Source organism: Excalfactoria chinensis, chromosome 9, assembly GCF_039878825.1.
Source record: "Excalfactoria chinensis isolate bCotChi1 chromosome 9, bCotChi1.hap2, whole genome shotgun sequence".
In the NCBI taxonomy this organism is placed as follows: Eukaryota; Metazoa; Chordata; class Aves; order Galliformes; family Phasianidae; genus Excalfactoria; species Excalfactoria chinensis.
The window spans coordinates 4,952,545-4,967,514 of record NC_092833.1 but is presented as its reverse complement, the minus strand read 5'-3'; the positions used below and the strand labels follow the sequence as shown (position 1 = coordinate 4,967,514).

Below are 14,970 nucleotides of genomic sequence, written 5' to 3'. Positions count from 1 at the left end.
GCCATTTCTGGGCTTTCTGGTGATGTCAGGTTGCTCCCTGAGCCAGCTGGCACCAATGTCCCTGACAGCCCGTGCCGTGGTGGTTGTCCTCGCAAGCACTCCTGCCTCGCTGAGCACCGCGCCTCTCTGCCGCCCAGCCTGGCTTCTGCAGTTCACTGAAGGTTATTGGAGGTTTAAAACTGCTTTGGCACTGTCTGCAGTCCCTTAAGGCGAAGATGCCTGTTTGTTGTTACAGCGTGGTGTAAGCACAACACAGAAGAGTCCCTGCAGAAAAGAGTATTTCAGTGAAATGTTGGCTAGTCTCTTAAACTTAGATAGCACTGGAAACTAATGCTAAGGGTTGGGTGGTTTTTCTTGTCCTCATAAATCACGTTGTGGAGTTTTTGTTACTCTGCTCTCATCCTGTGCTATCTTTCTAGTGCTGATAACGAGTGCTTGGCCTCTGTGTCCCCCTCCCCAGAGGGGTGAGCATGGCCCCCAGCTGCTGGCAGCTCTCCCGCTGCCCGGGCCAGTCCCATCCCTCCCACAGCTCAAGCTGGGGAGAGGAGGGACAGGGCTGGAGGCTTCTCATGCATCTGCACTGTCCTGAAATCTGCTTTGCACTTATCTTCAGGGAAACTGGAGTAGCCAGTTTGGAATAGAAACCTGCTGCTGCATCCCTCCACGTGGAGCTAGAGATGGCTGGAGAGGAAGAGCCTGTCTGCAGGGCTGCTCTGGAGCCTTGCAGTGCTTGTGCAGTTGGGTATCTCAGAGCACAGCTAAGGGGTCTGTTTAAGGCAGAGGTTTCTGGGGGCTGAGCCCTCCCTGAGGGTCCTCTCCTGCCCATACACAAGTGGAGAAACCTTCCTGACCCTGCTGTCAGCCCAGTGGACCTGTTTTCAGTCAGGGCTTTGATTTGCATCTTCCACTGCTTTTGTGCACAGGAAGAGGAGAAGCAGGCTAAATATATCTAAATACATATGCCCGTTCTTCAGCACCCAGCTCTGAAGTTTTCATCACTCTTTATTTGGGCCGTGCAGAGGAGGAGGCGGCCGTGCGCCTTCGTTTCACGTGTGTTGGCGTGAGATTTCAGATTTCAGGAGAGTTCAGCCCTCTTCTCACTTGTACCCGTAATTCTGCATCCCTGTGATAATGTGGAACAAATGTTAAATGCCGCAGCTCACAGTGGAGAAGAGACAGAGGCTGCTGTGAGCAGCCATTGGCCATAGGCTGCGTAGCTGTGCAGTGTGGCACCATCCAGACACTGCGCCCCATGTCCTGCAGAAGGTTCCCATCGATCTGGCACACAGGAGCTGCAGTGATTGCTGGTGTCACTGCTGACCTGCTCCTCATGCATGCATAATTCAGCAGGAATAATGAGTTAATCCCCTGTCTGCCATGAAGCACCAGCTGATGAAGTGGTCCATCATCCCTGCAGCTCACAGTGCGTCCCGGTGTGTGTGGTGTTCTGCATCTCTTGCCTCTGAGAGCACTGAAACTTCTGATCGGTTTGGGTTTTTTTGCTCTTTTCTCCTTGCACTTGATGTGAAGTTCATGCTAATGCGCTGCAGCTCACTTGATGTTCCTGTCACTCTTTCAGCTTTCACATCTTTGCCAGAGAGGAGCAAATCAATTAGGTCCCTCAAACTTCACAGGAGCAATGGTTTCAAAGCAATCGCTCATAAACACATTACTCAGAGAAGACAATTAGCAGAATATTCACAGCGTAGGCACACAATTCAGGTTCAGATGCCTCTGGTTCATCTGCCAGGCTTTCCCTGTTGGGGGTCCCTAGTTACTGTGAGAGATTTTAACATAAAGAAAAGTCTTTATGAGGGAAGATGTGTCTGTGAAATACCTGCCTAAATTCTAAATAGCACTTGTTCTGCTTTGCTGAATCCAATGTTGGTAACAAGCTTTTGGGATGTTTTAATAGCAACTGCTAAAAAATAAATGTTGTGTTTACATCTTTTTTGATGATTCACACACGCGTTAAAAAAAAAAATACATAAAGAAGTGGAAATGCAGCATGCTTTAGGGACAGCATCTCATAACTGACTGATTCGTCCAGTAAGGATTTGAGATATCTGTGTTATACCAAAGTTTTCCTAAAAACTGGAAGTGGCACTTAGCCTTAAATTATCATTTAACTAAAAGCAGGTGATGTGACCTTTTGGAAGACAGGCAGGACAGTGTCTTATCTGTCTGAGGATGGCCACTGGCATAAGGACTACAGTGCTGTTGTAAAGCTTCCATCATTTTGAGAACTTGGGACACTGTTTACTTGAAAACTCAATTTGCCAGCACTGTGCTGCAGCTGGAGCCCAGGATGTATTGCTGTTGAGCCCAAAGTACAGCAAAGAGTTGTTCTTCCTCTTTCCATCTCCCTAGTTTCAGATAGAAGCTGCTTTTCCTCTGCTCTGTTTGGGTGCCATCCTCTGTGCCTCTCCACGGGTTTGTGGGGTTTGCTGCTCAGTTACATCCAGGCTGCCCTTGCTCCTGGTTGTGCTGGCAGGACAGTGCTTGCTGGGAGGATGGGGCCAGGTTTGAGACAAGCAGCACCATGCTCCCTGCAGCCACAGTGCTGCTATAGCCCACGCTGTGCCTGAAGCCCTACTTGTGGTCTTGGGCCCACGTGTCAAGAGCCCACTGCCCCGAGAGGAGCAGGCAGAGATCTCTGGGCAGTGTTGGGGGTCTCATGACCCTTTTCACAGCTCTCTTGTTGGGGCTGGGATGGGGTTTGTTGCAAACAGTGGAACTGCTGGAAAGTGGATTATGTCCTCTGAGAAGGACGTTGTTGTGCTGTGGGTTTTGTAAGAAACTGACTTCGATACAACTTTTGTTTTACGAAGTTTGATGGAAAAACTGAGCAGCAGTGTTTTCTGGGTCATCATGTCAGTGTTAAACTGCTTTGCACTTTTAATACCCTGTAAATCAAAACCTAGCAACCTGTTCTTCATTCAGAGCCCCACCAGGCCTGCCGCACAATGCCCTGCTGTATCGTGGGTGCACTTTGTCCTCAGTGTTTTTGGCTCCCTGCTGTTGGGAGCTGGCATGGAGGATGGAGCACGAGCACCTGGAGCAACAGCAGCAGGAGCTCCCTCTGTTCCCTCAAAGGCAACAGGTTGGGAGGGATGGGGGTGAGTGCTTCTCCCCAGAATGTCACAGACATCTTCCTGCAGGGACGTGCAGTGTGCTCCGACTGACACACGTACTTCTGGAAACAGTGGAGGCGGATGTGAGCATCCTCATCGCTGTGTCCAAAGTGCTTCTCCTCATCCAGATAAGCAGCTGTGAGGTTTTAACAGAAACAAGAGCTTTCATCTTCCCTTCCTCTTCCTGACAGCAACATTCCCATTAAAACTTTCTCAAAAAGTTCAGCCTCAGGCAGACACCTGGCTTGGGGAAAATAACCCAGTGTGATTGACTACAGTTTTGCAGTTCTATAAGCCCATGAAAACAGAGGATTTTATCAGTAATTAGACTTTTAAAAAAGATCCTATTGAGGCTTCAGTTTCTAATTCTTGCTGTTGGGGGTGGGAAGCACAAACAAACCAGCATTTAGTGTATAGTATGTGCAGCATTTAGTGCCTTCTGAAAGATTTCTTTAATACCGAGCCTGACTGGAAGTAAGTAGGTCAACAGAAAAAGGAGCAAATCTTATTTGCAAAAATGCGTTAGGAGCTCCACTGTACTTAAATCCAATTGCCATCGAGCAGAGATCCTAAAAACATCAGGAATCGGAGTCTTAGATCAAAGAGTTTTGCACAGTGCCATCGGTGAAGCATCCCCACCATCCCTCACCTTCCTGCTGCTGCTCTTCCTGTGGTGCAGAGGGGCAGCTGTTCCTGTTCTCCTCTCCTGCAGGGCTGGGTCGTTCCAAGTGGACTTGCTTGTCTGCTGTTTCCTCATGGAATCTATAGTATTAGTGCTGCCACAACCAGCAAAGCCCTGCTCGGGGACAGCAAGCGTAAGGCTCCCTTCTGGAAATGAAAACCCGCTGTTGACGATGCCAGTGGCATTTGGAAAAGTCATCACCATGGTTTTAAGGTTAGAAACCCTTGAAGTCCTTCCAGCTTGGGCCACTGAAAAGGCAAACTCACAAACTTGCAACTCTTGCTCTTTTTCTTAATAATAGGAGGAAAAAGGTCCCAGTGAAACAGTGCTTCACCAATGAAAGCTGAACTCGTCTTTGTTTCTTACTAAAGAAAATAGGAAACCCTCTGAAAGCTTTTCAGAAAACATAGTCTGAGTGTGGCCAGCCAGGAATGCCAGCAAATCCCAGCTCCTCAAAGGAAGCTCTTCAGTCTCTGATAAATTTTTTGAATACCAGGTCTCCACAAAGAGGGAAAGCAAAACAGCTCGTGTAAGTATGGTGGTGAGCTGTGATGACAAACGCGTTGAGAAGCTGTTGGTGTGGGGCGACAGGGCTGTGCCCTGGCTGCGTGGTGCCCTGCAAGACTGCTGGAAACACCATCAGCTGTGCAGCTCCGTGTCCCCAGCCTGCAGGGCTGCCATCCTTTGTGGCTGTGGGGCTCTCTGGCACTGGGGCCGTGTGCCTGCTCTCTGTGCCGTTCTGGGAAGCACCCTGGCTTTGTGCTGGAGGGTGTGCGGCTGTGCTGTGCTTTGCTGACTGCCGGCTGCTGCCGAGCCTGTGTCCTCAATTCACCCCAAAGCCGTGCTGGGGAAATGGAGAGAAACCTTGCTGCAGGAGAGATGCTTCTCTCTCACTTTAGTATCTTTCATTAAGTAGCTTGCATGTCTTGTTTTCTTGCTGAAATGTATGTTTTTGGGTGTTATTTTGCATACTTCTGAGGCAAAGAATGAAGAGGTAGAATTGTGCTGTGATGCAGAAATACTTTTGCATCCTTCACAGCATAAGAAGGGGCTGAGGCCTGATAGAGCTTGATGAAACTTAGTAAATCTATTAGGGGATGGGAGTGAGAGGCAAATGAGTCTGGGGCTGTGCACTGGAGCCCTGTCAATGTCATGCTTTTGTTGAGGTTGGTGCAGGTTGGTTCCAGCCCTCCATCCCTGCCACAGGAGCTTTGCTGGAAGGTCTCCCCGTTCCCCTTATAAGGGGGTCAGGGCATGGTGGATAGGTGCCAGTCACAGTTGAGGACCAATCTCTGTTGTTCCATGTGTTTTTTACCAGCCATCACTCAGAGCCCATTTTCAGGTTTGAAGAATGAGCAGAGACTTGAAACAGCCAGTAATGGATTTTTCTCTGTTCTGTAATGGCTTATTATTAATATATACTGTGTCTTTTGGATTTGACACAGCAGAAATGAGAGCTGAGCAAAATCAGAATGATAAACACTTTACCACAACCAAAATACACAGAAGACTTGTCTCTGTGCTCCCTCGGTTAGCCGCTTTGCACGAGGTATTTCCAACAGTGCAATTTGTTCTCTGCGGTCCCTTGGCTTAGCAGTATTAGCAGAGGGTGAAGCAATGATTGTCAATGACAGGTAGATTAATTTCCCATATGGTTTTGTTGCTTATTAGAATTTATCAGCTGCCTCTCCTCCTCGGGGACAGACCCAGCCTGCCTGCCCAGGTGACCCGCCAGCGTGTCTCTATTATCAGCAGAGGTTGCGCTCTATTTACAGTCTAACTTATTCCAAATGTCACTTCCAAATGATCCAGTGCAAAGTGCTTACAGATGCCTGGGCTGAGGAGAACGGCAAGGGAAAGGAGAAAGGGCATTCCATGAGTCCATCTCGTCAAGAAGTCTTGTCACGTTGCCAAAGCCCCAGCATATGGACTTGCCAAACTCGATTTCTTTCACCCTCTAAATCAGTTCAGTATGCGGTGCAGGAAGGCATCAGCACAGCAGTGTCCTTGAAGGAGCGAGCACGGCTCGCTTGCCATTAATTGCAAATAATGAAGCAAATGTGGGGGCTCACTGCGAAATGGGAGGCTGCCCGGAGCCGTGCCACATGGGGCTGGGACATGGCCCCTCCCCAGGGCTGTGCCCTGTGCTATGCCCAGCCTGCAGCAGGGCTGGCTGTTCCCTAGAACCTCCTGCACCCCAACCTCTTGCAGTGGGGCTGTGACTCAGTGCTGCGTGGAGCTCCTGGTGTCACCGTGGCTTATGGCCTGATCTTGAGCATGGTCGGGTGCTCCTTGTGATCTGCTTTGTGACTGCTGGGTGCCCAAAGAGCAGAAGGGAGAAATCAGCTGCTGGGGCAACTTACCTGCCCTGTCCCCTCCCACATTTGGTTCCTCTTTTTCTGCTGTGTAAGAGGTAAATGTGATTTCCGAGGCTTGTTTAGAAAATCTTTGTGGACTTCTTTTGTCTGTGTATGAGGTATTTCTACATACTTTACTTTTGATACATCTATCTAGATTTCATTAATGTATTAATTTATTGTTTTAGTCATTGATGGTTCACTGATGCTCAGGTCCTTGCAAGAACTGTTAGAGCAAGACACAGTTTTACAGGTGCGCTTGCAATGAGACTGGCTGCACCAACGTATTGAACCAGGTGTGGTGTGTGAGCACCAGTTGCAGTGCCCGCAGTGGAAGTGAACCACGGGCTTGTGTGGCCACAGAGGAGCAACTGAAACCCCCCAGTGGCCTTAACATCTCTGCTCTAATGTCTGCTAATGAACTAGAGGATGGCAAGAGCAGTGCTGGGAGCAGGGGCACCCTGCCAGGATTTTGTGTGAATTTCAAGGCCTGAATTTAATATATCATTTTTATGCACATAGACACACAATACTAATTTATATTATAATGGTCATTAGTAAATCCTCAGGTGTATTACAGGCCACGCAGACCATTAAAGCCCCAGCTCTGCTCTTCTGTGTGGAAATGTGAGGCTCTTCAGTGAGCCTCAGCTGATCCCTGGCCATCCCTCTAGTGTCCAGGGGCTAAATCTATCCTGGCAGAACTCACATCTCATTCTACAGTGTCATTTTCTGTGCTAGACAGCCACACGTTTTCCTAACCTCTCAAAAGCATTCGGCACCGTTCAGGCTCACGCTCTTGGTATCCATATGCGCCAGAGGTGATCACACCATCACCTCTGCTGCCCACAGGGCTGCACAGAGATACAGCAGCAGCAAGTGAGGCGCATCTCTCTGAGCCCCCCATTGTGGGGCTGGTGCAATGTGTCCATCTGACATCTTAAGCCCTGCCTGAGCATTTTTTCTCTGTGACTTGGGCTGACTCACGGGCTGCAGCTTCCCCCAATGCTGTGCAGGAGCAGCGGCTCGTCAGCCCCCTGGAAGGATGCCTGGTGGCATTGTGCCCTGTGGGCAGGTCCTGGCCAGCTCTAGGGCACTGTGCTGAGCACCCCAGTGGGTGGTGGGCTGCTGCTGGAAAGGGTCTGCTGTTTGGGTCAGTGCCTCAGGGCTTGGAAGCCAGTTCTTAGCTGTGCTTTGCTGTCCTGACTCTGTGGGCTTCTCTTTTACAAGCCCTGAAAGCAGAAACCGGAGCTGTGAGGTGAGGAGAGAGAACCGTACCAGGAACTGATGTGAATGGGAGTAACCAAAAGTTGCTGCCGGGAGGTCAGGGCTGAGGGACGTCATATGTAACGAGTCTGTTTACCTTCTGTACTTCTTTCAGGAAGTTTCTTCATAGTTTTTAAAAGTGGAAAATCTGGGGGTGGTTCTTTCCTTTCTCCTTGTAATCTCTGGGTTTAGTTAAGCCCACAAAAATGCTGAGAGAAATTGCTTAATCCTGTTGAAGTCTGTCATCATCTTCCAGCTCTAACTCAATACAAATTTTTGTTTGATTTTTGAGGAAATGGTCATTTGCCACGAAAGAAGACGGTATCTGTGCGTGTCGCAGAGGGCTTTTCAATAACTGCTGTTATATTGCACGAGTAGCAGCAGCTCTCGGGGCAGCCTGGTGTGCGGCACAGCAGGGTGTCTCCATGTGGTGTGAGCAGGCTGTGCCTTCTGCCAGGCCATATAGATCTCGCTCCTTGGTACAAAGTCTTCGTCATGTTGCCGTGACCTCCTCCAAAGGTGGTATTTATTGTGCTCTTCCTTTTGATTTTGTCTGAAATCACCTTCATTTGAAAATACGCCTTGTGTTCTGGGCAGCTGTGGGATTGGCAGCTGCTTGCTCCCGGTGTAACAAGTTACAGGTGTCCAAGGGCTGGTTTTCCAGTTCCTGGGAAGTGCCGTTCTGTGGTCAAAACATCCAGGACTCAACATCCATCCCCGACCTCCACCAGTTCTCTCCTTACTTCTCAAACACTGCTGAGGTTGGCTTCCAGCTCACAGGTTTCTTGAACTGCTGTTGTTCAAACAGCCTTTTGATTAGATCTTTCTTTCAAGTACGATGATTTACTAGAAGGGCCATCTGCACTACCTGAATGAGCGCTGCCTCCTTCCCTCTGCTTTCCATTCTCCCTGCAGATCTGCTTGGAAACGTGGCAGGTGTCTGCTTGGGTCATCGCCAATCTAGAGAAACAAAATCTTCTCCTTTGTGGCACATAGGGTTGTATTTCAGAACAAAGAGCTGAACTCTATTTCACAGCCTGCAAGCACCCGATGTCTTGTGGCTGATCTGAACAAGCAACAAAAGTCAGGAGGTTTTTGTTAATGAGCTTTAGCCCAGTTTTTGAAAATCTTCTGTACCTTCTGTGTCCTGGATGTGGTCGTGAGCCTTCCTTGGTTACAGCAAAATACCCCTGTGCCTGTGTTACGTTTCCCCATGCTTCTTCTCAGCTGAAGCCTGACTGATAGCAAAGCAGCATCATGCAATGTATCAGGCTGGGACTGCTCATGTCTCTGGCGGCAGAAGCTGTACAGAAAGCTGCTTGAGTTGAGCTGCTTGGCAGGTTACCCACCAAGTACAGAAAGTAGTGTTTCTTCTAGAAAAAACAACCAACCCAAACTTGACCTGGGGAGGAGGGGAATTCAGTTCTCCACCAAGGAAATCACAATGAAATGTTTCCTCTGGGAACTGCTGTTGAAATGTTGATGCTTGTCTGCTGTTACAACAGTGGCTGGGTGCCAGTGCTCTGGCTGCACTGCAGTAGCCAAATGCTCTCCGTTGACTGCAGCTCTGTGGGATAGGTGCTCTGCTCACAGCTCCCCACACACAGTAAGGGGCCCGGTTCTACAGGCTTGGTTTCACAGCGGTCCATCTGAGCACGTTTGTGGTGTTGGTTCCCCAGGAGAAATATCTGAGCCAAGTATGTTCTGAACTCTCCTACTTCAAGGAAAGTTGCAGTAATGTGACCTTTTGTGTTTCAGTTTAGCATAAAGCCAAACAGAGCCTGAAATGGGAGAAAAGAGTGGTTGCTGAAATCTCACCCGTGGCCCACCTTAAGGTCTGGTAGGACAGATGCACAGTGGCCCTGGAGACATTCGAAGGCTGAGCCAAAATATTTTGGAAGGACTGTGATAGAAATGGCCAGGGCAGATTGTTCTTCTGTCATCAGCACTGCTGTTTTAAATGAAGAGTGAATAAATGCACTGGAAGGGTGTAGCGGTCCTGTAAACAGCAGCAGCTCCTGCACCACCTTGTGCAGTGGTTCCACCCTGCAGAGTACCCAGGCAATAAGATGTATTTACAGCTGAGGCCTGCTGCTGGCAGTGGGCAAAGACTGAGCCCCTCTGTCTGATGCCAGAAGCGAGAGCTGACTCGGCACTGCTTTCCTTTAGTTCCACTTGGCTGTGCTGCTGCTGCCTGTAGGTGTTGTAAGGACTCACTCGGGGCTGCAGCACTGAGGTGTTCTAAACTGACTGCTGAGGCTGTTCCCCATGGCTCGGAGGAGCTGTATAACAGGATGAAGCGGGATTATTTTGCCTTAGCAGGAATCGCACACCTGGGCCGTTCTAGATAGAGCAGACTGGATGCAGTGGGCACACAGCAGGCTCCAGGCATCGCCCCACTCCTGTCCCTACTCGGAGGTTTGAATAGAAATGAAGCACTGAGCACTAATACCCATCTGCAAGGCAAATAGAGCAAGTTTTTGTACAGGGGATTAGCACAAAGCTGAAGCCCTACTGGTTTCATTTGAAAATTCCTTGGGAAGAGTGGTTGCAGCCAGCTCTTAAAGCTCACTTTGCACAGAACATCTTATAAAATTATGTGGTAGATGAGGAACATATGTCCCTTCTGCCTGTTTCATTTTGCCCTACTTTAGCTCCTTCCTTTCACAAAGCTCAACTTCTGCAGTGTGTCCGAGCCTAATGTGAAGGCTCCTTCTCAAATCTATGTGGTTTCCATCTGCATTAAGTGAGCCTAAGAAAGAAATTGAGTGTAAGACCTGTCTGGATAATTTCTGATAAATTCTCCCCCCCTCCCCCCCCTTTTTTTTTTCTCTCCCTTTCTTTTTCTTTCGTAATTAACTGAGTTAAAGTAGTCCCAACTTGCACAATCCCACGTGAAAGAAATGCAGCCAGCATGAAATGTGATAGCTGCAGAACGCCCACTGTGGGGCTGGTGGTGATGGGAAAGGCCAGGCAGGTGCCCCCTCCTTCCCACCAGCAGGAAATCCTGGGTGCTGCACAGCGTAAGGTGTTGTTGGGGACTGGTGGGAGCAGACACAAACTGGTTAGAAAATGCCTGCACTGAGTCATCTGCCCAGGCAGCAGCATGTGTCAGCTACTGGAAATGGTCTCAGCTGTGATTTCCCAGGGCAATCCCTCCCAGCAGCTCATTCACCGTAAGAGGAAACACTTGCAGTAAATGCAGGTGGAGATGAATTGCCTGGATTTCCAGTAGTGAGGCCACAGGTGAGCAGGCAGTGGTCTGGGCTGCTGGTATGAAGGAGCTTGTGAGCTTTGGTGCTCTACATGGGACCCTGAGCAGCCAACCTCATCCTCACAGCAAGAGCCACCAGGGCTGCTCCTGGCTGGGAACTCTGCGTCAGGAAAGAAGGGAAGGGGAAAGTGAGTGTCTTTTGGAGCAGATGAAAGATCCAACTGAAGTGCAGCAGCAGGGGCCGGCCATGCCATGAGCTGAATGGGAGGAAGGAGGAATCGCTTCCTCAGGCCTCCCTTTGTGCTGTTCGATAATTAACGCTGTGCAAGATCTTTGAGTTTGAGCACCTGGAAAGCTCTCGGCTGTATGTAGGCCAAAGAAAACACGGTTTTCCTGTTAAAAGAACTCTCATTTTATCTCATCAGCCTGCGTGTTTCTTGCAGATCCTGCTCATGTTTGCAAAAGTACATTTGGGCTCTTTCCTCTGTTCTCATCTGCAACTGTTCAGCTGGCCAAAGGCTGCGGAAGGTTTCTGAAGAGCACCAATGAGAAACATCCCAGCTGGGGCTGAGAGGTGATGCTGCTGCTTGGCCTGGGCTGGTCAGGAGCATGGCAGGCACTGCTGGGAGCCACTCTGTGATGACATGACAGCAATAAGAGTTCAAGCCACAGCCGGTAATGTGATGGCTGAAAAGTCCTTCTCTATCAGCTAGCATCTTGTCTAAAAAATTTCTTCAATGTTTATTTGGGAGAGCATGGCAGGTCCCCTTACACGTAACATGTTTATGTATACAGTGGCTGATCTGCATGCAGCCCTGCACTGTAGAAACAACTGGTAGGTTGTAATGTTTGTAAATGTTGCTCTCAGATTAAAATTTAAGAGACAAGCTATGGAAATAAATCTTATTACAGCACACTGTGACCAAATACAGTCCCAATAAAGTGAAATAAAAGAGAACCAATTTTATATCAGGCCATTAACATTCTCCCAGATGCTGTGTGCCATATGCCAGGATTTTTAGCTCTAAAGCAAACTGTGTCTGTTACACCTACAAACTCACTGACTTCTTTCCTTCTCTTTTCACTTCCCACTCTTTAACAGGTGAAGAAAGATCTGGAAGCAACTTGTGATGGTGCTCCTGGAGAGCAGCGTGGTGCAGCCATGCCCTGCAGACCACTAGCATCCCTGCCTTTGCATCACCCCATCCAGCACTGAGAAGCACTTCTGTAGGCAAGGAGGTTTCCATCTTCCAGGCTGTTTGGGCATGGAGTGCTCCACCAAGGTCACTGACTTGCCCTGTTATTCTGAAGGTCTCCATATCCATGTGACCTGTGCAGTCCATATGAACTATCTACAGAGATTCGAGGTACCAGTTCCTTCCTTACTTTTATTTGCTACTTCATCAGTTCGTTTAGATTCTCTAGAACTCAAGATAATCTGGTTTTTAAGTCTGAATCCTCATGATTTCACATGATGATGAGATTTATTGGCGGCCTAAATGCTCAGTTGTGTGCATTATTTCCATTGGATTGATAGCCGATTGAAAACTGGAGGGGTGAACATTTGCGTGGTCCAAGAAATGAACTAGCACTGGATCATTCTTTTCCCCTCTGAGTTATACTGACAGCAGCCATAACATCAAGGCTGAAAAGTTTATTTACTATGTAAAGACCATATTTTCCCTTCTTATCCCAGCTCTTTCTGGCTTGCATTGCTTGGCAATATCCCATCAACCACTAACACCCAGAGGCGTGGCACTATGATGGGATGAAAAATGAACATGCAGAAGAATATTGAAGATTTAAATGGGTTTGGTTCTAAGAAAATCAGTGGAAAACATGTTTATTCCAAGCATCCGTAGCACCTAATTGAGGCAGTGATATTTTCTGTAAGAACAGAGGGAATGACTTTTTGCTTTCTCTTTGGATTTGAATTTTGCTTTGAATCGATGTGACATAATCCATGGAATTATTTCCTTACAGCTGCATTGGAAACTTTCTGCCCATATATGAGGATGTGTTAATCAGGGTGAAAAAGCTTGCAGTCATTGGAGCTGATTTCTAGACTATTTGTTAGGAACTGTTGCTTCCTTCCAGTTTGCAGAAATCCAGTGCTCAGTAAACACTATTATTTTTGAGCTATTAATGTTGCTATAAATTTGAATGCTAGAAAGAAGGTGGCAGATTGTGATTAAAATGGACCTAATCTACATCTGTGTGTGAAGTCATCTCCCAGGCTAAATGCGGCAGAGAACAAAACACATGTATATGTGCCCATTAAGGACAATCTAGTGCCTCTGCTGGGCAGCATTGGTGTCACCCGGTGGATTCCTGTAGGTGTGGATACCTTCGGGTCACGGAGCCTTCTGGGGCTGTGCTGGTGCAGGCCATGCAGCCTGCAGTGCCAGCCTTGCTTGCCAAAGTAGGGAAATGCACTTCGCTGCCTCCCTGGTGCACCTTGCCCTCCATTCCCTGCCTCTTGTCACTGTGCCTAAGTGGCAGCTGTTTCGGAAGTGACCTTTTCTTTTTTCTCCAAAATGCAGATTTACACTTTTCATAGACCTTTGAGGATGCAAATCCTACAAGTTGCATTTTAAAGATCTTCCACTTGGCGACACAGCCCCATCCGTGCCATCTGGAGGAGCGGAGCAGCCCCAAGCTGGGTAGGTAGGCTGGGGAGCAGAGGAGAGGGCTGCGGGCAGCCTCACACAGGCAGGTGCTTCTAAATGCAGCTCTGAGAACACTCTCAGACCAATATCTGTACCCCCAGCCCTTGCTGGGCCTCCAGGCAGGGCCATGAAGGAAGTTGGCAATGTGAGGCACTAAAATACGAAATGTTTCTGCAAAGAAACATTACAATTCCTGCTCTCTTCCAGTAAGTGTGAATTAACAGCAGTCCGGAGCTGAGCTGAAATGTGCAGGGTGAGAGACTGGGAGAGTTATTTTTAGCATATATATATATATGTGTGTGTATATATATATATATATATATACAACCCTTTAATAGCCACCCATTCATTTGCTTTTTAATGTGTACAAGACTTCAGCAGGCTCTGTGGGGCCCTGTTTGCTCCCCACAAACACTGGTGGCAAACATCTGTGCTGGAGGGAGGAACCCTGGGCTGCAGCAGTGTGGTCAGCACTGGGAATTTCCTTGTGTCCCACTGGGATCACGTCTGCTGAGTGTCCTCTGAACAGAACCACCATGGGCCATGCTCCTCCCAGCACATGCCAGGGCTTGCTCCCAATCTGCTTGGTCTGAACTTAGAGGTTTTCTTCTGAAGTACCCAACAATGCCAACAAAGACAAAAGCAGGACACTGGAGCAGACATGAAGATATTTAGACTATGAGGATGGGGGATGGGGGGGAGGGGGGGGGGAGGGGGTGGAAAAGGGCTCAGGGTTCTCTTTAATTTGCAGTTTATCAGCAGTTTTAAAGAGTAAACACAGCCATACTGAACATGTATAAGCGCAGCTTGGAGAGCCATTGAAATCTGGGTCATGGCTTCAGCTCTGCCTGGGGACCTCGTTATGTGAATGCAGGCACAGGGAGGCTTCGCAGTGCTGCGGGGAGACCGGGAGCACTGAGCACAGCAGCGCTCTGCAGGTATGTGACCAGGTACCATCAACCTGCACAGTGCTGACATTGCAGGGCGCTGGTCAGGAAGCAGGAAGGAGGTGCTGGGTCTATCACTTGACAGCTCGGTTCCACAGCAATGCCCAAGCAGAAGCACCTTGTAGGTATGTGCGGGGGTCAGAGCTGGGGTGCCAGGCAGCACTGGGCTGCCTCTGGACAGTCCCAGCAGAGTTTGCATTGGGGGGAGCCAGAAAAAGGCTTGCATTGATCCACATTCCTGTGATTTGGGATGTGAGCATGGCTTTTGCAGAGCACCAGTCTGTTGTGTGCTTGAGACAGTCTCTGTATTTTAAGCATCTCTTCCAAGCAAAACATTTGAAAAGAGAACACTTAAACAGGAAGGGTTTGATTTTTTCTTCCCCTCATAAATTTTGTTTTGTGTTTTGTTGCTGCTAATTACTGGAGATTCCAGCACAAGAGCTTTGCTTGCTAGCAAACCAGCTTCCCGTGCTCCCTGTCCTCCGGTCAATAGCTACAACTTCCCGCTCTATTTGTTTAACTTCTAAAACCCCCATGGAGTGTTTGTGAGCTGTGTCAGCCCGGAGCTGGTACTGACTGTATGGGATCAGCAGAGCTGGGAGGTGGCTTGTCTCAAAACCTGCATCTAATAACTGCAAGTAGGGTGAGTTTTGTCTTGTTTTGTTTTGATTGATCAACTGTTTTGGGGGTTTTGATTACTT

General features: G+C 48.5%; 1 protein-coding gene across 2 annotated transcripts in view; it reads left to right on the top strand.

Annotated features, from left to right (window-relative positions):
- FAM124B (family with sequence similarity 124 member B) overlaps window positions 1–14,653 on the top strand; it is a 30,388-nt gene extending 15,735 nt beyond the window's left edge. The window contains exons 3-6 of one of the 2 annotated variants that reach the window (XM_072344414.1): window positions 11,097–11,328; window positions 11,756–12,020; window positions 13,197–13,316; window positions 14,074–14,653. The gene's annotated coding sequence lies outside the window, so the exon portion shown is untranslated. Of the gene's footprint in view, window positions 1–3,846; window positions 3,919–11,096; window positions 11,329–11,755; window positions 12,021–13,196; window positions 13,317–14,073 lie in introns of those variants that run through there. The other variant, XM_072344415.1, reaches the window with a different exon arrangement.
- The last annotated feature ends 317 nt before the right edge of the window (window positions 14,654–14,970 follow it).